This window comes from Giraffa tippelskirchi, chromosome 8 (genome assembly GCF_054371585.1).
Source record: "Giraffa tippelskirchi isolate mGirTip1 chromosome 8, T2T-mGirTip1v1.2.pri, whole genome shotgun sequence".
NCBI lineage: Eukaryota > Metazoa > Chordata > Mammalia > Artiodactyla > Giraffidae > Giraffa > Giraffa tippelskirchi.
The window spans coordinates 122,239,358-122,262,061 of record NC_137282.1 but is presented as its reverse complement, the minus strand read 5'-3'; the positions used below and the strand labels follow the sequence as shown (position 1 = coordinate 122,262,061).

The 22,704-nt window shown below is 38.5% G+C and overlaps 1 long non-coding RNA gene across 1 annotated transcript; it reads right to left on the bottom strand.

Moving 5' to 3' along the window:
* Positions 1 to 17,434: 17,434 nt before the first annotated feature.
* LOC145518596 (uncharacterized) lies at positions 17,435 to 21,283 on the bottom strand. The gene is made up of 3 exons (XR_014063014.1): positions 20,494 to 21,283; positions 20,048 to 20,396; positions 17,435 to 19,451 (listed from the first exon to the last, which is right to left on the bottom strand). It is a non-coding gene; the product is annotated as an uncharacterized LOC145518596 (long non-coding RNA).
* Positions 21,284 to 22,704: the final 1,421 nt, after the last annotated feature.

Below are 22,704 nucleotides of genomic sequence, written 5' to 3'. Positions count from 1 at the left end.
TGTAGTAACCCAGTAAACCTCACCCTACTGATGTGTCGTCCTTCATGGAAATATCAAGCCCTAAAACAAAGGAAGATGTATATAGCTTGCACTGACATGTGTAGATACAATTTGGTTCATTTACCATGTAACTGATCTAGTGGAGATGTATTAAAGCAAACAGGATTGTTGTTGATGAAATTACCTTAATGTAGATCTTGGTTAATGGGTCTGTTTTAAAATCATTCTGTGTTATGCATGACTCTTTAAAAAAGTATTATAGATATCCTATAGTATGGATATGGGCACCATTTAAGAACGTAACTCACTGAGTTTATAATTTCGAAATCAGTAGAGAGTGACTGCCAAACTTAACAAAGACCAGAGTCGTGTAGCAGCCTGATTCAGGAATGCCTATATATAGAATGAATCCAAAAGTGTCCTGGGTTCTGCCACCTGGGCAGCACACTGCTCAGAATTGCACTGAGAGACAGAAAAATAGAAGGCAAAATTGTGCATGCCATCTGTACTTTGTAAAGCTAGCACTAGACATTTTTATGCCAGAATTTTGTTGTCAAATTAATCAGTATTAATCTCATTTTCATTTCTCATTGTTCATCAGATAAAATGCAACAAATATGTATGCATATGTGCAGTATCTTAAATTTGAGAATAACTATTTTAAGTAAATGGAAAGGATAATGTTATATTTAATTTTTTATATTTTATAATGTAATAATTATAACATTTTATGATGCTTATATAAAATTTCAGTTTATATAATATAGTGTTGTTGTTGTTGTTTTTCCCTTCATTCTCTCTACCACCACGCTGGTCTAAACCATCATCATTTCTCACTTGGCTTAATAGTCAGGACTTTTGCAGTTTCCAGTGACAGGAATCCAAATTTCCACTTAAGCTGTGTTTTCTGCTGGGTTAGCTTTTTAAGCATGCTCCTTCCATGCTGTAGCGAAGATGCCCCAGGAGCTCAGACTTACATGATCTTTAACATCAGCTTCCCCACATAAAGAGAAATTCTTTTTTTTGGCATCATATCAGCTACTAAGAAAGAACTGGTCTGTGCTCTTTATTCATAACATTTAGGCATGTTATTCATTCTATGATCAATACAGTGATGAAAAAGGAAAACTGAGTATCTAGCTCCAGGGAGGGAAGAACGGCATTAGCTTCATGCATCCCACTTAGATTAGGAATAGGAATAGTCTGGTCCCCCAAAGAGATGAAGGATGGAATTAAAAGTATGTTCACTATATGATTGACTTCATACTCTTCTCTTCAGATTCAGTTTTTCTCTTCTCTGATCATTTCTCAAGAAAAAAGTCATTTGTAAAAGTCAGCATGACACTTATCTCAACATAAAATTTTAAAAACCCTAAAGACAAAAACAAAAGTCAGTATGATCACATTACTTCCACATTTGAAGTCCTCCAGTGGATTCCTAGGGGCTTCCCAGGTGGTGCAGTGGTAAAGAATCTCTCTGCCAATGCAGGAGACACAAGAAATGCAGTGAGTTTGATCCCTGGGTCAGGAAGATCCCCTGGAGGAGGAAGTAGTAACCCGTTCCAGTACTCTTGCCTGGGAAATTACATGGACAGAGGAGCCTGGTGGGGGACAATCTATGGGGTCACAAAGAATTTGACATGACTGAGCACTGAGTACCCTTGGCAATCACATTCAAAACCCTGAGTTCACAAGGATTTTCTGTGGGCAACTCCTTTAGACTGAGCTCCCCACTCCGTCACACTGATCCTGTTTCTGTGGTGTCACGTTTTACAAATATCTTAGTGTTTGTTTTCTGAAATATCTTCCAAAATCCATCTCCTTCTTCCATGTCTGCTCCACTCCACACTTCTCTTCTCAACCTCACTCCTTATCCTGGTCAACACTAAATGATTTCCAGGCCTTAGAATAAAAATCATTCTCTCAGGGAAGCTGTATTAATCAGTGATTTTCCAGACAAGATCAGCAGGATCTAATGGATTTAGAGAAACAGAGTTATTATGAAGCATTGCTTCACAGCGACTCTCAGAGCTGGAAAATCCCACAGTCTCCATCTGCCAATTAAAGGCCCAGGAAAGCTGGTGGTGTAACTCCACTCAAACCTGAAGACCCAAGAAGTGGGTCGCAGTCCAAGTCCAAAAGCTCAAGAACCAGACACAGTGTGTATGTATGTATATGTGTGTATATATCACACACATACACACACACACACACACACACACACATATACTGAATCACTCTGCTGTGAAACAGGAATTAACAACATTGTAAATCAAACTGTAATTCAATAAAAATAAATTTAAAAAATTAAAGTTAAAAAAATTATTTAAGCTTAAACTGTAAAAATAGGCATGCCAAGAACACACATGTGAAAATTTGAGGCTAGAACTTGGATAAGGCAAAAGTTGTAAACTCAAATGCTTGCAAGAAACAGGCAAGAAGTAGGAAAAAGCAAAGCCACCTAGGGGAAAGAGTGGAGTGGGCAGTGGAGAGCTGAGAAGGACAATTGTTAAGCAGCTTGTGCCACTGGGGGATCAGAATTACCAGATTACCTGATTTGCCAAAAAAAAAAAAAAAAAAACCCTGAAAAAATTTAAATGTCTTTATTTTAAATATTGGTAAATAATTCCTTTTTTTTTTTTTAAGTCAACACTGTGAGGTCCAAGTAAGACATTGCCATAGTCTTCATGCAAGCTCTGGGAAACAGTTATCAATGTCTGGCACAAAAAATAAAGCCCGTCCTTTAGGATCCTCTGGTGCTCCTATTAGTTCGACAGTTTTCAGGCATAACTCCTCCTGATGGGACTCAGTGAGTCCTATCTATTTCACAACTCAGGAGAGCAAGAACAAAGGAAAACAAAACCATTTACATGCTTTTTTCTTGTCCTTTGAAGTTTTAAAATATATTGCAGTTTTGAGTGGTTTTCCAAGCCGTTGTGTACAATCCTAAGTGGAATATATTATACAACCTAAGGTACTGAGATATCTATTTTTTCCCCCATATTTTTTTTACCAATTCAGTAAGAGCTTTGTTGTATATGCCTTGTGTTGATTTGTCATATACATTTAATGCATTCTCTTTGTGAAGTGAAGTGAAAGTCACTCAGTCGTGTCTGACTCTTTGCAACCCCACGGATTATCCAGTCCATGGAATTCTCCAGGCCAGAATACTGGAGTGTGTAGCCTTTCCCTTCTCCAGGGGGTCTTCCCAACCCAGGGATCGAACCTAGGTCTCCCACACTGCAGGCAGACTCTTTACCAGCTGAGCCACAAGGCATTCTCTTTAATTGCTCCTAAATGCAAATCCCAAGGTGTATAAAAAATGCCATCTTGTTCATTTTTAAGTAGAAACAAATTATAGCTTGTTTTTAGGAATAAAAAAAATGAACAGCCCATCTTTGATAAGCAAATATTTATTTCACAGAAAGGAGGATGAAAAGACCATGTGGTTTGTATATTAGAAGAAAAGACTTCTTATTTTTCTGTATCAATGATAAATCTGAAAGGCATGCATTTGAGGCTGCATTTTCCACTTAAAAGCCATGTATAGGCATAATGGTTTCACTGTATGTTTTTATTAAATGCTCAAAGAAAGGCAATGCCAAAGAATGCTCAAACTACCGCACAATTGCACTCATCTCACACGCTAGTAAAGTAATGCTCAAAGTTCTCCAAACCAGGCTTCAGCAATACGTGAACCCTGAACTTCCAGATGTTCAAGCTGGTTTTAGAAAAGGTAGAGGAACCAGAGATCAAATTGCCAATATCCGCTGGATCATCGAAAAAGCAAGAGAGTTCCAGAAAAACATCTATTTCTGCTTTATTGACTATGCCAAAGCCTTTGACTGTGTGGATCACAAGAAACTGTGGAAAATTCTGAAAGAGATGGGAATACCAGACCATCTGACCTGTCTCTTGAGAAACCTATATGCAGGTCAGGAAGCAGTTCGAACTGGATATGGAACAACAGACTGGTTCCAAATAGGAAAAGGAGTACGTCAAGGCTGTATATTGTCACCCCGCTTATTTAACTTCTATGCAGAGTACATCATGAGAAACGCTGGGCTGGAAGAAACACAAGCTGGAATCAAGATTGCTGGGAGAAATATCAATAACCTCAGATATGCAGATGACACCACCCTTATGGCAGAAAGTGAAGAAGAACTAAAGAGCCTCTTGATGAAAGTGAAAGAGGAGAGTGAAAAAGTTGGCTTAAAGCTCAACGTTCAGAAAACTAAGATCATGGCATCCAGTCCCAACACTTCATGGGAAATAGATGGGAAAACAGTGGAATCAGTGTCAGATTTTATTTTGGGGGGCTCCAAAATCACTGCAGATGGTGATTGCAGCCATGAAATTAAAAGACGCTTACTCCTTGGAAGGAAGGTTATGGCCAACCTAGATAGCATATTTAAAAGCAGAGACATTACTTTGCCAACAAAAGTCCATCTAGTCAAGGCTATGGTTTTTCCAGTGGTCATGTATGGATGTGAGAGTTGGGCAGTGAAGAAAGCTGAGCACCGAAGAATTGATGCTTTTGAACTGTGGTGTTGGAGAAGACTGTTGAGAGTCCCTTGGACTGCAAGGAGATCCAACCAGTCCATCCTAAAGGAGATCAATCCTGGGTGTTCATTGGAAGGACTGATGTTGAAGCTGAAACTCCAATACTTTGGCCACCTCATGCGAAGTGTTGACTCATTGGAAAAGACCCTAATGCTGGGTAGGATTGGGGGCAGGAGGAGAAGGGGACGACAGAGGATGAGATGGTTGGATGGCATCACCGACTCGATGGGCATGGGTTTGGGTAGACTCCGGGGGTTGGTTATGGACAAAGAGGCCTGGCGTGCTGCGATTCATGGGGTCGCAAAGGGTCGGACACAATTGAGCGACTGAATTGAACTGAACTTAATAATTTGTACCTTATTCCAGTTACACTTATTAGGCTAAGACACATGTTGTCATTGGGTGGGGAAAATTATCCATATTTTGGTATTCTCCCCCAAATTTGAGATGCCAGAGAGGGAAAGATAGCAATAATTCTGCCCGTAACAGTGCTTCTCAATCTTTTTATCAAGGTAACAGTCTGAAGAGAAGAAAGAATGCATATCTTTCAAAGTATCTTTAAACTTTCAAGGCTCATCACAAAATTTATATTTTGCAATTCATTCCATAATGTAGGATTTTTTTTTTAAGAGTTTATTTGAGCAAAAATCATTGGGAATTGGGCAGCACTGAACTGGAAGTGGCTAGGAATATTCCTCTGTCAAGAGTTTGGGGAGAGACTTTTACAGAGAAAAGGCTGTGTAAGAAAGTAATTGATTTGCTATAGGATTTCCCTCATAGCTCAGTTGGTAAAGCATCTGCCTGCAGTGCAGGAGACCTGGGTTCGATTCCTGGGTAGGGAAGATCCCCTGAAGAAGAAAATGACAACCCACTCCAGTATTCTTGCCTGGAGAATCCCATGGACAGAGGAGACTGCAGGCTACACGGCCTTGGGGTCACACGAGTCTGACACGACTTAGCAACTAAACCACCACCACAGAGTAAAGCCTAGTTGGCTCTCTGTGATGAATCATCATTAGTATTTTGATTTCATAACCTCAAGGCATTTATAGGCTAAGTTTTGGGTAGCTTACGTAGGCTGCCACTGCACTGGAGCCAATTCAGTCTAATGGTCTCCTCGTTTAATTAGATTAAGTTTCCGCTTTAGGGCTTCCTCTCACTCATGGAAAAAAAAAAAAGTGGAAAGTGAAGTCAATCAGTTGTGTCCGACTCTTTCCTACTCCGTGGACTGTAGCCCACCAGGCTCCTCTGTCCAGGGGATTTTCCAGGCAAGAATACTGGAGTGGGGCACCATTTTCTTCTCCAGGGGAATCTTCCTGACCCAGGGTTCAAACCCAGGTCTCCCTCACTGAAAGACTGACCCTCAGTTGGGTACTAGCACCGTTCTCAGTTATCAGAGTTCAGTCACTCTAGTCTCAGTATGAAGCTAGTGGATTATAATGTCACACCTGGAGAATTTTCTTTGTTATTCATCTTGTTTCTGTTTCTCCAAGTGCAATGAGGCTATCTGATGTACTTATGATGGCTGAGATCATGCATTTAAGACCTTTGAGAAGACACGTTCACCAGGAAGACTGCAATGATAACTGTTAGGAGAATTATACCAAGAGACTGAAGTATATTCCTTAGCCAGAGCCCCTATGAGCCAAAGCAGTTGGTATAAAATAAGCCAAAGAATGTACGTGAAGGGAAGTCAGCCTGTTTTAGCCAAGTGGATTTTTTGTTGTTTCTGTATTCACTGTAATACCAGAAGTGTTGATCAAGGTACACCAAGAGATATTTTCTATGGCACAGACACACAGAATCTCAAGCAATCCTATTTTCTAAAACCACTTTATAAAAAAAGCCTAGAGACTTTCGTTATACAGCTTTGACTTTAGCAGAAGTTTCAGCAATAGTTGCCAGAATTAAGGAAGATTATCTTCCTATGCATTTAAAAATAGAAAAAGGCAAGTAGCAAAAGGCAAAATAAGTAAAGGTTTCTTTTTGAAGGTGAAGATCTTAGTCTGTGACCTTGGAAGACTGTCAAACTCAAGGTGCTATCTGCTTCTGATGAGGAACTTCCCCAGCCAATGTCAACTTTAAATCTCTAATCAGTATGCAGTTTCAAGAGCTTGGAGGAACTCTGTTTAGCTGGAAGGTGGTGTGGACCCAGGAATCAAGTCCCTGAAGTTTGGTTGCCATCTAGGTCATGAGTAACACCTGCTATGGTTCCTTCCAAGGAGCTTCAAGGCCATTGTTTGTTCTTAGTGATTCCAAACCTGAAAGGTGGCAGAAAATTGGAAACATTGTACTGGAGAGTTGTAGCTAGATATTTGAAGAAACTAGAAGAATTCATAATCCAATTAAATTTGCAGATATGTAACAAAAACCTCAAAGAAACTGAACAGAAAAGAATCTGATATCCACTTCGTTGTGTTATAATTTTATACTGAAACATCATTTTCTTTTCTGTATAATCACTCTCATTTCTATCAAAGATGAACTCAGTAAGATTTATTTGTTTGTAAAATAAATCTAGTCTCATTGGCCTGATTATTTACCAGACTTTATTTTTTGGGGCTCCAAAATCACTGCAGATAGTGACTGCAGCCATGAAATTAAAAGATGCTTACTCCTTGGAAGGAAAGTTATGACCAACCTAGATAGCATATTAAAAAGCAGAGACATTACTTTACCCACAAAGGTCTGTCTAGTCAAGGCTATGGTTTTTCCAGTAGTCATGTACGGATGTGAGAGTTGGACTGTGAAGAATGCTGAGCGTCGAAGAATTGATGCTTTTGAGCTGTGGTGTTGGAGAAGACTCTTGAGAGTCCCTTGGACTTCAAGGAGATCCAACCAGTCCATCCTAAAGGAGATCAGCCCTGGGTGTTCATTGGAAGGACTGATGTTGAAGCTGAAACTCCAATACTTTGGCCACCTCATGCGAAGAGTTGACTCATTGGAAAAGACCCTGATGCTGGGAAGGATTGGGGGCAGGAGGAGAAGGGGACGACAGAGGATGAGATGGTTGGATGGCATCACCGACTCAATGGACATGGGTTTGGGTGGACTCAGGGAGTTGGTGATGGACAGGGAGGCCTGGCGTGCTGTGATTCATGGGGTTGCAAAGAGTCGGACACGACTGAGCGACTGAACTGAACTGATTATTTACCTGAGTGCAATAAGAATACTGATTGGTTTACATGTGTTCCCCTTCCTGGACCCCCCACCCGTATGGCAAAAACTATTACAATATTGTAAAGTAATTAGCCCCCAACTAAAATAAATAAATTTATAAAAAAAAATAAAAAAAAAATAAAAAGAGGGTTTGTAGTGACACCAGTAGGATATATGAGATTTAAAAAGTAGCTGAATAAAGTCATAATTCATCAACTGAAAAAAAAAATACCTATGGAAAAAAAAAAAAGAATTCTGATTGATGTTTTAAAAAATCTGCTTTGCTGGAACTTGTAAAAAATCTTAGACTGGATTTTTTTTTTTAAGTCTTTCCAGACTGAGAAAACAACCCAGAAACTCACCGTCAGACTTTTCCTGCAACAATTACAAATTTTGGTGAATATCTCTCTTCTTGAGTTCCCAAAGATACACCGAGGTTCTTGGGCTTGTTAAAAAGTGACCTTACTTACTCACCAAGTTAAGTTGTTGAGAATCCTATAAGAAAGGTATCAAATTAGTTTTTCCAAGGAATTTTTAATGGCTCCCTAAAGTCAACCTTAGTTCCTTAAAACTATCTGATCATATATGCTTTTATGCATATTGTCAAATTCAAAGCCTTGATAATATAATTGTTTCCAATTGTATTCTGTTACAAGAACAGATTTGTATTGAACTTATGCAAATAACTCTATTGCCATGAAAATAAGAATATTCAATAAGTTTCTGAATTCTGGAGGGATCAGGTATGTAGAAAAAAATAAATGTTTTAATGCTGTTTAAAGATAACTTACTATAAATCATAGCTAACTTAAGTGAAAAAAGTTTGAAAAAATCTGGAAAAGTGAAACATTAGTTACTAGCAATGTTTAAAGAAATAGTATAAAAATAATAATCATTCTCATCAGTTTATTCAATTCCATATTATTAGCCCTTATTTTCCTTAATCCATTTTTTCCATTAGTTTTGAATGTTCTTACCCAGTTTAGTCTTATGATCTTAAAATTATCAGGAACCTGTATGCAGGTAAAACATAAAATCTCTGCTTTTGGGATAGATTACCCAAAAGGTAAAGAAGTAAAACCTTTCACAACTTTTTATCAAAAGAAGAGCAATATTCTAAAAAAAAGAAAAAAAACTTTGTTTTTTAAACAGGGAGAAAACCAGATTCTAATTTTGCATCAATGTAATTTTGATGTCAAAAAAACTTAGTATTAAAAAAATTAAACAAATTCATTCCAATTTATAGTCAGCTTGACAATTCATAAAATTTCTTTTCCAAGATTCCTTTTCCACAAACTTTCTACAACATCTTTTTATATTCATTCAGATTTTTCTCTGTGAGAATTACCTCTTTGAAGTTTACATTTCAGGAGGTGAATCTTGGTTCCTAGGGAAGACCAAGTAGAATGTTTACATCTCAAAGCCACACAGAAAGAATGTGAATTTCTCCAAGAAGTTCTTTTATTTCCTAAATCCAGGTTCTTATAATATCTGTGCTCTTTTAAAATGAATAGTGAAGTTTGGGGAATGGTAAAAAGGATAGGTGGGCTTTAAATTGTTTCTAGAGTCCCATTTCTGTTCTTGAAAAGACTTGATTTGTAAGACAAGTGTACTTGTTTTTAATTCCTCAATGAACTGGGTGGCAACCAGACTGCTAGCAAAGCTCTGATGCAACCATCCAACGATATCATCCTCAATTTAATGCTTCATATCAGGGAGGAGATGGTCAACCATGATGAAAATGAAAAGATTCTTATGGTCTAGATTTAAAGCTTTGTTTCTTTGAAATGTTTTATTAGACCCAGTCACAATGGTTTCAAAATGCTTTCCTTCCCCTCTGGGTACAAAGTTCCATTTTAGCTTGGGAGAGCAGACCTAAAAATAATTAAAAAAAAAAAAAAGTTCCTATCAGGTTCTAAATATCAGCATTCAATCTGGTCAACTCCTGCCCACTGAGTTACTTTAAATGAAAATCTTTCAACTATTGAAGCCAAATCAGGCCTCTGTATCCCAACATTGAATTTAATCTTGGAGATACAGTTTTGGGTGAAACAGAAAAGAATAGCTTTTGATTGCTTTGCCAGGTAAAGGGGACCACAGCAGGCTAATGCCCTCAAAAAGGTGTGTCCCAACCTGGAGGGGGTAGTGAGGCATTTTATAATAACGGTTTGAAGAGAATCAGCAGGTGAACAATCTTCTGATTGGTTGGTGGTGGGGTAAGTGGGAACCAGCATCATCAACCTTCTGGTTCCAACTGCTCTGGGGTCTATGTACCTATGGTCAGATACTATTAATTTCTCCCATCTGGTGGGGATTTCAGTATCTGTAAAATGCCTCACAGATATTGTTTTGTGTATCCCTTGAGGGGGAATCAGGCCCTTGCTGCAAGGCTGGGCTGTTGTTTCTCTTAACTGTTCCTCTCTTGTCTCTGCAACCCCTCCTTTCCCTAATTAGCAGCTGTTCAAACCTGCTCATTGGAACTCTGGAAAGATCATGGCGGCTGAATGAAGCCTATTTCCTGTAATCAAGAAATGGGGGACACAGAAAAGCTTTTGTTCCCAGGAGCCCCACAGGGTCCTGCTCCATTTCAATATCTTGTCAAATTTCAGCCAGGGTAAATGTTGCAGGAAGGGGGACCCCTTCAATGGCCTGGAACTGGGCTCTTGTCTAACACGTGGAAATGAATTGTCCAAGGAGACACATGCGCTGACAAAGCAAGAGATTTTATTGGGAAGGGGTGCCTGGGCGGAGAGCAGGCTGCACATGGCTTGCAGTCTTGCATGGGTTTTATGGTGATGGGATTAGTTTCCAGAATGTCTTTAGCCAATCATTCTGACTCAGAGTACTTCCTGGTGGTGCATGCCTTGTTCAGCCAAGATGGGTGCCAGAGAGAAGGATTCTGGGAGATGGTCGGATATGTGGTGTCTCCTTTTGACCTTTCCTGAACTCTTCTGGTTGGTGGTGGCTTATTAGTTCTGTGTTCCTTACCAGGACCTCCTGTCATAAAACAACTCATACAAATGGTTACTATGGTCCCCGGCCAGGGGGGGTCGGTTTCAGTCAGTATGCTTCCCCTAAAATAAACAGCAAATATTCCTGGCAGTATTGAACAACCTCATAGATATAAGAGAGGTCGTCAAAGAGGGTGTAAAAGATACTACCTTCCCACGATCCAGAACTGCTTCCAAAGATAATCAAAAGAAGAAAAGATTCAGACAATTCCTTTGAGATCTGGCAGCAGTTGGTAGCATCTGAGCTGCAAACAGAGTGCGACCCACACATCTGTCCAGGCATATTTGGGGGCCCCAAACCTGCCAAGCTAAGTTCTCAAGATACAATATGAGACAATCGAGAAGGCAATAGCTATCCCTGGGAACAAAATCATCAATTACTCATGCTTTTTCCTGACCCTCTGAACTGGAAAAGAAGGTATAACATGAGATTTTATCTTCCTCTCTCCACCAGGCACCACAGGTAAAGATCTGGGTGAGCTGACGGGGTAGGAATTCCCACTTTGCTGGTTTCTGCGTTTCCCGAGATGCCGTCAGTAGGCGCCAGAGTGAGGTGTCACAGCAAGTCTCATTTTGGACACCAGACACTGTAAAGGAGGAAAAATAATTTTCCCTCCAGCATTTGTAGAGAGCGACTGGTTGAGACCCCTTTTTCTCTTATCCACTTTATAAGTGGATAAACTTATTGAAGATGGTTAAATGTTCTTCACCGTGGCCACTGAAATAAAAGATGACCTTTGTTAAGTTTAGCTTACTTGTTCAGCCTTAAAACACAATTTATTCACTTGAGGTCTCACAATGACTCCAGTCTGTTTTCTAAGTCAGACACGGTCAGACTCCAGAGGTAGTCTTGTTGCAAGAAGGGAGACGTCTTCCGGGGCCTGCGAGTGGGCTCTTGTCTAACATTCAGAAATGACGTCCAAGGAGACCCACATGCTGGCAAAGCAAGAGACTTTATTTGGAAGGGGCCCCCAGGGGGAGGGCAGGAGGGTAGGGGAACCCAGGAGAGCTCTCTACCGTGTGGTTCACAGTCTCAGGTTTTATGGTGATGAGATTAGTTTCTGGGTTGTCTCTCTCTGGCCAGTCATTCTGACTCAGAGCCTTTCCTGTGAACACTTCTCAGCCAAGATGGATTCCAGTACAAGGGAGTCTGGGAGGTTGGTAGAACATATGGACTGGGGTCTCCTCTCTTTCTTTGGCCTTTTCAAGCAGAAGTCGTTGGGAGTGCTCCCAAGAACTCTTTATTGACAAATTATTGTCTCAAATTATCATCAAAACAAGAGTTTCCTAGCCATTCAGGTGTTTGTGGTATTACAGGGCTTGTGGTGGTGGTGGTGGTTTAGTTGCTAAGTCGTGTCTGACTCTTGAGACCCCATGGAGTGTAACCTGCCAGGCTCCTCTGTCTATGGGATTCTCCAGGCAAGAATACCGGAGTGGGTTGCCATTTCCTTGTTCAGGGGATCTTCCCAGCCCAGGGATCAAACCTGGGTCTCCTGCATTGCAGGCAGATTCTTTACCAACTGAGCTATGAGGGAAACCTGGTTAGCATAAATAATCAAACTACCAGGGTTCAAATTTGACTCGATCACTTACCATCTTAGACAAGCCACTAACACAATTGGTGATAAAATAGTGTGTATTATGTATGGATTATATAAGCTCTGCCTTATATAATTGGTAGGAAAATATCACATGCTACACAGTAGTTGTCCTGAGGTTTTAATGGAATGCCATATGCAAAGCACCCAGCACACCATGGGAACCCCATTGAGCCTTCATCACAGAGCATATGCTGCTTCTTGGAAATTCCTGTTATGTATTTGATATCACAGTTCAGGCAGACCTCAGAGAGAGTACGGGTTTGGTTCTGGACCACCACAATAAAATGCGTATCACTATAAAGCAAGTCATATGATTCTTTTGGTTTCTCGTTACGTTTATACTATATTGTACTCTATTAAGTGTGCAATAGCATTATGTCTAAAAATAATATACATATCAATTACAAATATTTCCCTGCTAAAAATTCAAACTATTCCCTGATCTTTCAGCAAGTCATAAAATTTTTGCTGGTGGAGGATCTTGCTTTGACACTGGTGGCTGCTGATGGATCAGAGTGGTGGTTGATGAAGGTTGGGGTGGCTGCACAAACTTCTTAAAATAAGACAACAGTGAAGTTTGCTCCATCATTTGGGTTGGATTTTTCTTCTATTTGAACACTGAGAAGACACTGTAGAACCGATTCAAATGTATCTTTTTTAATGGCTGAGTAATATTCCATTGTGTATATGTACCACAGCTTCCTTATCCATTCATCTGCTGATGGACATCTAGGTTGCTTCCATGTCCTGGCTATTGTAAACAGTGCTGCGATGAACATTGGGGTACACGCGTCTCTTTCAATTCTGGTTTCCTCGGTGTATATGCCCAGCAGTGGGATTGCTGGGTCATATGGCAGTTCTATTCCCAGTTTTTTAAGGAATCTCCACACTGTTCTCCATAGTGGCTGTACTAGTTTGCATTCCCACCAACAGTGTAAGAGGGTTCCCTTTTCTCCACACCCTCTCCAGCATTTATTGCTTGTAGACTTTTGGATAGCAGCCATTCTGACAGGTGTGAAACGGTTCTACTGAGATGGATAAAACTGGAGCCCATTATACAGAGTGAAGTAAGCCAGAAAGAAAAACAACAATACAGTATACTAATGCATATATATGGAATTTGAAAGATGGTAACGATAACCCTATATGCGAGACAGAATAAGAGACACAGATGCATAGAACAATTTTATGGACTCTGAGGGAGAAGGTGAGGGTGAGACGTTCTGGGAGAATAGCATTGAAACATGTATATTATCATATGTGAAACAGAACACCATTCCATGTTCGATGCATGAGACAAGGGCTCAGGGCCGGGGCAATGGGATGACCCAGAGGGATGGGATGGGGAGGGAGGTGGGTGGGGGGTCCAGGAAGGGGAACACATGTAAACCCATGGCTGATTCATGTCAATGTATGGCAAAAACTATTACAATATTGTAAAGTAATTAGCCCCCAACTAAAATAAATAAATTTATAAAAAAAAAAAAAAAAGAAGATACTGTAAAGTTAGTTGACTTAATTTCAATAATAATGTGTCTCAGGAAACAGGAGTCAGAACTCACACAACATTTATTAAGTTTGCCATCTTAGGGACATGGCAAACATGCTCCTAAACAATTAGAATATTATCATCCAAGATCATTTATCACAGATCATCATAACAAATATTGAAATATTAGAAGTATGGTGTTAGAAGTATGGTTAGAACAGTATTTCCAAATGCTGCTGGAAAAATGGCACCAATGCAGGGTTGTTACAAACTCTCAATTTGTTAAAAAAAAAAAAAATGCAATATCCACAAAGCTCAATAAAACAAGCTATGCCATGTTTTAAGAATTCTGATGCATATAAATTACAGATTCAATTATGTTATCTTTTCCACTGATTTATGAATAGATCATAATAATCATTAAAGAGAAGTGTTCAAGGTGGGGTAAAGCAATGTTCTTAGGCTATTGCTGAAAATCCATTATAAAGAGCCAGCTGTTGAAAGTAGAGGCACATGTATATAGAGAATGACCTTGGAGCCAGTTAGTCTTTCTATTGATGCAAGCAAATCCTAGTCCAAGTACTTTTCTCAGTTAAGTCAGATGACTAATTATGCTGTGTTTTAATGTGTGATTTTAAACAGTCAAATTACATACGGCACCACAAAGAACACTGTAGACCTGAATCTGAAGTTTCATTTTTTCATTGGAATAATCTTGTTAAGTATAGATTTAAAAAAAAGAAAAAATACACTATAGTATATTATAGTACTTTGTAGTGTTGATGGAAATTCAGTAACTGCCACCTCCTACCCCAAATCTATCAAACTTGCCAATTCTGGGCCACTCTTCACCCTTAAAATACATGGAGTTTCTCATCTCATACAGCTTTTTTGCTGATTATTGTCCTCCATGGAGACAGATAAAAATTTAACCTTGAATTTAAAATTCCTACCAGCACCTTCTCTTGCCAAATCATCTCAAAGTGAGCTCTCAAGGTTGCTGCCCATATAATTACAAAAAAGCTCATTAAATATAATGAAAAATGCCGTTTTAACTATTCCTTTGATCCACTGACAAAAATCCAGAAGTAAATATGTTGAAGTGTGATATTCTCAGTAAATGATACAGTGTCAACATTTAGAAGTCTTATTGAATATTTTCATTAATTTTTAATATATTTTTTACTGTTTGTTAAAAAGTCAATTCAGCAAATATTTATCAAACAAATGTTAATTTTTAAAGATTGCTTTAAGGAATATTCTGATTTCTGAAAGATAATGTATTAAATAACTTGATTTAATATTAATTTTAATTACTTGCTTAAGCGGCTGACTTTATTTTTCTGGGCTCCAAAATCACTGCAGATGGTGATTGCAGCCATGAAATTAAAAGATGCTTACTCCTTGGAAGGAAAGTTATGACCAACCTAAACAGCATATTAAAATGCAGACACATTACTTTGCCAACAAAGGTCTGTCTAGTCAAGGCTATGGTTTTTCTAGTGGTCATGTATGGATGTGAGAGCTGGACTATAAAGAAAGCTGAGTGCCAAAGAATTGCTGCTTTTGAACTGTGGTGTTGGAGAAGACTCTTGAGAGTCCCTTGGACTGCAAGGAGATCCAACCAGTCCATCCTAAAGGAGATCAGTCCTGGGTGTTCATTGGAAGGACTGATGTTGAAGCTGAAACTCCAACAATTTGGCCACCTCGTGAGAAGAGCTGACTCATTGGAAAAGACCCTGATGCTAGGAAAGATTGAGGGCAGGAGGAGAAGGGGACGACAGAGGATGAGATGGTTGGATGGCATCATCAACTCGATGGACATCGGTTTCGGTAAACTCCGGGAGTTCATGATGGACAAGAAGGCCTGGCATGCTGCGATTCATGGGGTTGCAAAGAGTCGGACACGACTGAGCGACTGAACTGAACTGAGATTGCCAACCACTAAACATTTTGCAAGTTCAGTTTTTCTCATACATCATCATGATAAATATTTCAAGCAAGGTCCAATAAAACACTGGGTTAAATTCAATCAATCTACTGTTATTGTACACATGTCTCTTGCCAGTATTTTGGTACCTCTTTTGCTAACATTGTTTATTAAAGCAGTAAAAGTGTCTGTGTTATTTTGGCTTTTACAAAACATATTTGAGTCTTTGTTCAATCAAAAACAGATTTGACCCTTTCCATGGCTCAAGAAGTGATGTAAGCACCTCTTATTATGCTAATTTTACCTTCCAAGGTGACTCTGTGAATGACTGAAAAGAGCACTTAAGAAAATTATTGATTTCAGGTTTACTTGAATTGGTCATTATCTTGCTTTCAGTAGAGATGTCTTGTTTGTAGGAGCAAAAATATTTTTGGTATTTTTCTTTACAATTATGATTTTTAGTTGTTTATTTGTATTTTATTTATTTTCATTATTGAGAAATGGAAATTAGCCTGCTTGCTAAAGTGTTCAAACACTATAAAAGGATAAAGTGTGCAAAGGAAGTCTCCTTCCCACTGTGACCAAGCATGTTTCTAAAGCAACTACTGTTACCAGCATTTTGTCTTTTGTTTCAGAGAAATCTATACATATATGAATATATAGATGTCTCCCTCTTTCCATACATAAGAGGGATTGACATAATAGATAAATAGATAGATAAATAAATACATACATAAGCTGCTTGACTACCTTTATTTCTCCTTTATTTTCCTCAAAAGGTATAACAACCCATGTCTATAAACTTTCTCCCTTTTTAGTTTTTTCTTACTTAGCATTATATTTTATTTTATTATTTATTTATTTATTTATTTTTTATTTTTTTTTATAAATTTATTTATTTTAGTTGGGGGCTAATTACTTTACAATATTGTAATAGTTTTTGCCATACATTGACATGAATCAGCCATGGGTTTACATGTGTTCCCCTTCCTGGACCCCCCACCCACCTCCCTCCCCATCCCATCCCTCTGGGTCATCCCATTGCCCCGGCCCTGAGCCCTTGTCTCATGCATCGAACATGGAATGGTGTTCTGTTTCACATATGATAATATATATGTTTCAATGCTATTCTCCCAGAACGTCCCACCCTCACCTTCTCCCTCAGAGTCCATAAAATTGTTCTATGCATCTGTGTCTCTTATTCTGTCTCGCATATAGGGTTATCGTTACCATCTTTCAAATTCCATATATATGCATTAGTATACTGTATTGTTGTTTTTCTTTCTGGCTTACTTCACTCTGTATAATGGGCTCCAGTTTCATCCATCTCAGTAGAACCGATTCAAATGTATTTTTTTTAATGTCTGAGTAATATTCCATTGTGTATATGTACCACAGCTTCCTTATCCATTCGTCTGCTGATGGACATCTAGGTTGCATTATATTTTAAATGGTTTAATTTTGAAAACAAATTTATCAATTAGTATTGCGGCAAGAGGGATAGTTTCATGAACTGTTTGCTTCATTTCAGCTTTCTCTTTTAAGATATCAAGTTTTATGTGCATTTGAACTTCACAGCAATGAGACCAATATTTCAAATATCCATTTCAGTATGTCCTTGACTTTCTAAATTTACTGCTGATTTTACCAACAGCCATGTGGTTAGATGAGTACTTCCTTCTTTTATTTATTTTTTTTTAATGCATCTGGTTGGCCCTTGGAAAAAATGCTTTGGCTGTTGCAGCACTCCATGTGTTTTTCTGAATATCCCTCGTAACTTCTGTGTGCATTTCCATGTATTTCAAAGCTGTAGCCAAATTTCATAATTTCAACTACCTATACATATTTTCAGTTGAACCTGTAATTTTAAATAATTTTGCCTAAATATAGATACTAAATAATGCTAAAAAAAATAGATTGATGTTCACAAGAAATACTCTCAAAAAATTCATAATGATGAGAGGTGACTATCAGGTTGCAATTTTAGAAATATGACTTGAGTAAAAGTTGCTGTATGAAATCAAACTGTTATATGGTAGTTTTATTCTGAAGGCAACTTTTTTTTTTCAATTGCTTCATAAGGTGATAAACTTAGTTTACAAAAACAAACAAACAAAACAAAATAACCAACTAGCTTTATGTGTTCTAAGGACTCCCTTGCACACTTGCAAATGTCAACCCCTGTCCTCTGGTGACCTCATACCTGTCCTGCTCCGGGGCGCTGTCTTAGCATACAGCTCATGCTCACCCTGACTTGACTATAGCTCAAAAGACAGCGTCTCCACCAAACTCCCACAAGCCAGGTTACCCACCACTTAGAATCCAGTCATTTTTTTACTCTCTACATTCTCCCACAAACAGAAAACAATTGATTTGGAAGGGAAAATACGACTGGTTTTGTTGTGCATAAAATAAAACCTTTACAACCATTTATGACGTATTTTCCCAAATCTGCAAATGATAATGATCAATTGGTGATGTTATGAGGAAGACGCCACATTCCAGTAAGGGAGAGTATCTGTCTTTACACTTTGACCTATAGAATAGTTTTCTTTGGGCTGATTGTCTAATATAAAAATTGTTTTGCAAGGAATAAAGATACTTACTCAGGTAGGGTGTGGAGTGCAAGGATCATATCTTAGTTGATGATCAATAGGTTTGTGGATGGAGACAAGAAAGATCTACACAGTCATAGCCTCCTTTTTTCCAGTGACAGTGCTATATTTTTCAGAGGCAGATGATCAGACATATTAGAAATGTGCAAACCAAGGTCTTGAAACTGTGGCCAAGTGGCCGAAGGCAGAGCTGTGGGTGAGAATTCTCCAGCAGTGCCTGCAGAGTTAAGGTTTGCTATCCACGTGTGCTTCTTTCTCTATTCTAGCTCTGTACCTCATCATATAACTATTTCCATGTTGCATTTATCTATGTCTCTTCTACTGATTTTACTGGCTTATGAGTTACCAAACTACCAGTTCAGTTTTGTGTGAGCAGCTTGAGCACAGAATCTACTTGTTCATAATTTCTAGTATCTGTATAAACCTGTAGCATAAAATAATAATAACAAGTTCATTGCATTACTGAAATTGTATGTGTGTGTGTGTGTAGGAGCAGTAGTAGCAGTAGAGGGATTGCCAGGCCTCATGGCAGGCATATTATCTATAATGCTAACTATCATTTTTGTTGGTGTTACTGTTACTTAATAATCTTTGTCATGCTAAAAGGAAAGGAATTGATGTGTCAACTAACTGACATGTAGATTTTAGTAGATATATAGCTATATCAGCAGTTTGCTTAATCTGAAAAATATATTAGTTGAAATGAGAGAATGAAACAAAAATAATAAATAAATATTGATACGAGTTTACCCTGATTTCAAATTTAAATACGTATAGTTAATTTTTCAATTTCTACATCTTGTTTTATTACAGGTCTGTATTGCTTGTTTCTGTGAGATATGTCTGAGCTTTATACTAAATTATCTATGTCTATTTCCCACAGGACTTCAAAATGCTTCAGACATTCAATAATTTTTTTGTGTATGTGTTAGTCACTCAGTTGGGTCTGACTCTTTGTGACCCCATGAACTGTAGCCCACCAGGCTCCTCTGTCCATGGGATTCTCCAGGCAAAAATTCTGGAGTGCGTTCCCATTCACTTCTCCAGAGGATCTTCTCAACCCAGAAATCGAACCCAGGTATCCTGCATTGCAAGCAGATTCTGCTTTTAATCCAAACTAATTTTCCAGTTGAAAGTGGCATATAATTTTTTTGTCACAAGATGTATGTCCTTTTTTTAACTTTTAGAAAATATTGTCAACCTATGTATGCCATGTAAAAGTTTACTGATTTTGGAAAGAAATACAGTAATACATGAAGCTTGAAAAAGTTTTCTTCTCTAGAACTGATCATTTGAAGGAATAGGTGATTTTATTTGCAGGAAATAAGTAAAGCAGGTGAAATAGAGTATATAGTTTACTGGTACATATGGGACTTGACTTATTTTGCTAATGCAAATTATTTTCCTTTAAATCCCACTAATTTTGAATCTGCATGCTCAAAATTCTCCAAGCTATGTGTCAAAAAATACGTGAACCAAGAACTTCTAGATGTGCAAGCTGGATTTAGAAAAGGCAGAGGAACCAGAGATCAAATTGACAACATTCATTGAATCATAGAAAAAGCAAGAGAATTCCAGAAAAACATCTACTTCTGCTTCATTGACTACACTAAAGCGTTTGTGTGGATCACAATAAACTGGAAAATTCTTAAAGAGATGGGAATACCAGACAACCTCACCTGTCTCTGGGCTTCTCTGATAGCTCAGTTGCTAAAGAATCCGCCTGCAATGCAAGAGACCCCGGTTCAGTTCCTGGGTCAGGAAGATCCTCTGGAGAAGGGATAGGCTACCCACTCTAGTATTCTTGGGCTTCTCTTGTGCCTCAGCTGGTAAAGAATCCACCTACAATGCAGGAGACATGGGTTCGATCCTTGGGTTGGAAAGATCCCCTGGAGAAGGGAAAGGCTGCTCACTCCAGTATTCTGGCCTGAAGAATTCCATGGACTGTATAGTCCATGGGGTTGCAAAGAGTCGGACACAGCTGAGCGACTTGAACTTTCACTTTCTTTCACCTGTCTCCTGAGAAACCTGTATGATGGTCAAGAAGGAACAGTTAGAACCAGACAAGGAACAACGAACTGGTTCAAAATTGGGAAAAAAGTACATCAAGGCTGTATATACTCACCTTGCTTATCTAACATATGCGTAGTACATTATGTGAAATGCTGGGCTAGATGAAGCACAAGCTGTAATCAAGAATGCAGGGAGAAATATCAATAACATCAGATATGTAGATGAAATTACCTTTATGGCAGAAGGTGAACAGGAACTAAAGAGCCTCTTGATGAAGTTGAAAGAGGAGAGTGAAGAAGCAGGCTTAAAATTCAACATTCAAAAAACAAAGATCATGGCATGTGGTCCCATCACTTCATAACAAAGAGATGGGAAACAATGGAAATAGCGACAGACTATTTTCTTGGGCTCCAAAATCACTGAAGATGGTGATGCAGCCATGAAATTAAAAGATGCTTGCTCCTTGGAAGAAAAGCCAAGACCAACCTAGACAGCATATTAAAAATCAGAGACATTACTTTGTTGACAAAGGTCCATCTAGTCAGGACTATGGTTTTTCCAGTAAGTCATGTATGAGTGTGAGAGTTGGACTATTAAAAAAGCTGAGCGCTGAAGAATTGATGCTTTTGAACTGTGACGTTGGAGAAGGCTCTTGAGAGTCCCTTGGACAGCAAGGAGATCCAACCAGTCCATCGTAAAGGAAATCAGTCCTGAATATTCATTGGAAGGACTGATGCTGAAGCTGAAGCTCCAATACTTTGGCCACCTGATCCTAGAGCTGACTCATTGGAAAAGACCCTGATGCTGGGAAAGATTGAAGGCAGGAGGAGAAGGGGATGACAGAAGATGAGATGGTTGGATGGCATCCCTGACTCAATGGACATGAGTTTAAGCAATCTCCCGGAGATGGTGAAGGACAGGGAAGCATTGTGTGCTGCAGTCCATGGGGTCACAATGAGTCAAGCATGACTGAGTGACAGAACATTAACAATTTTGAAAATGCTTTGGGAAGTTTAGATTTAATTGTGGGGGATGAATATTATTTAATGGTTAACCCTTTATTTTAAAAAATGAAAAGCATTTTAAGAAATAGCTTTAAAGGGGAGAGAAGAAAAGAGAGAGAGACAGAGTGATGAAGACACATAAGGGGCAGGAGAGGCTGGGGCAGGGGAGAGGGAAGAGAGAAAAAATACCATCATTTTTGTGGTTACAATTGGACTCATTTCTTTATGAAATATCCAGAACACTGTTTATCTGAAAGAAAATTCATAGAGATGTTTTCAATTATACCTGAACATCTGGTTCCCAATGATTATATAAAAAACAGTAATTATTCTCAATAGTGCTATAAAGAGAAAAAAATCAAGCTCTTATTCCAGTGGCACTGATTCAGAAGCCATTACTCAAAGGTCATAATAATGAAAGGTACTAACAGTCTAAATGATATGAATTCCGTGTGATTAGGTTGGTTCACAAACCTCTCAGAACTATAATTATGTTGTAAAAGGAAAATGTGAAGATGTCACAGGCCATAGAATGCATATTTCCATCATCAATAAATAGGTTTTCCTTGCTTTTGAGATACAGGGCTTTAAATAAAGCATCTGATAGCAGAGAGTGGGATGCTACATCTATAATTGCATCTTACATCTTGTATCTTATAAAAGATAGACAGAATCAAGGAAAAAATTACACTTACAATATGATGTCAGCTGATCAAATAACAATTGCATTTACAATACAGAGATAAGCCATCTCATGAGAATTAGTTGAACTGGACACAGTTCAGATGATGTCTAGAATATAGGCTCACACTGTAAAAGTGTCAGAGTTGATAAACCAACAGAAATTAAGTTTGAATAATACCGATAACTCATATGTAAGTACAAATTTATGATCTATGATCTATTAAAGCACTTGAGTAAATTGCTATAGTTGGTATTTATCACCGTTTTGATAAATTAAACATGAAAGTGTCATAATAATCATTTTTTATCCACAGTATAATACAAATGCTCAAAAATGTTGAATCAGACACATCTAAATTAGCAAATCAGGCATGAGAATCAGCCTCTTAAATTTCAGATAAGTGCTCTTTTTAATGAGAGAGCAATTGAACCTGTAGTAATTATTCTTCACACTCTCTCCATCCCCAGGGGTCCATTTCCAAGATCCTCTGTGCAGAAACTGGAATTTCTCTTGAGGTTTTTGCCACTAGATTGCTGTGAACACCCTGTGACTTGTGTCTACTCTTGGAATAAAGTCTTTTAAAACATGGAAAACTCACTCTCTTGTCATTTGGGTCTTCAAAATTTTGACTTCC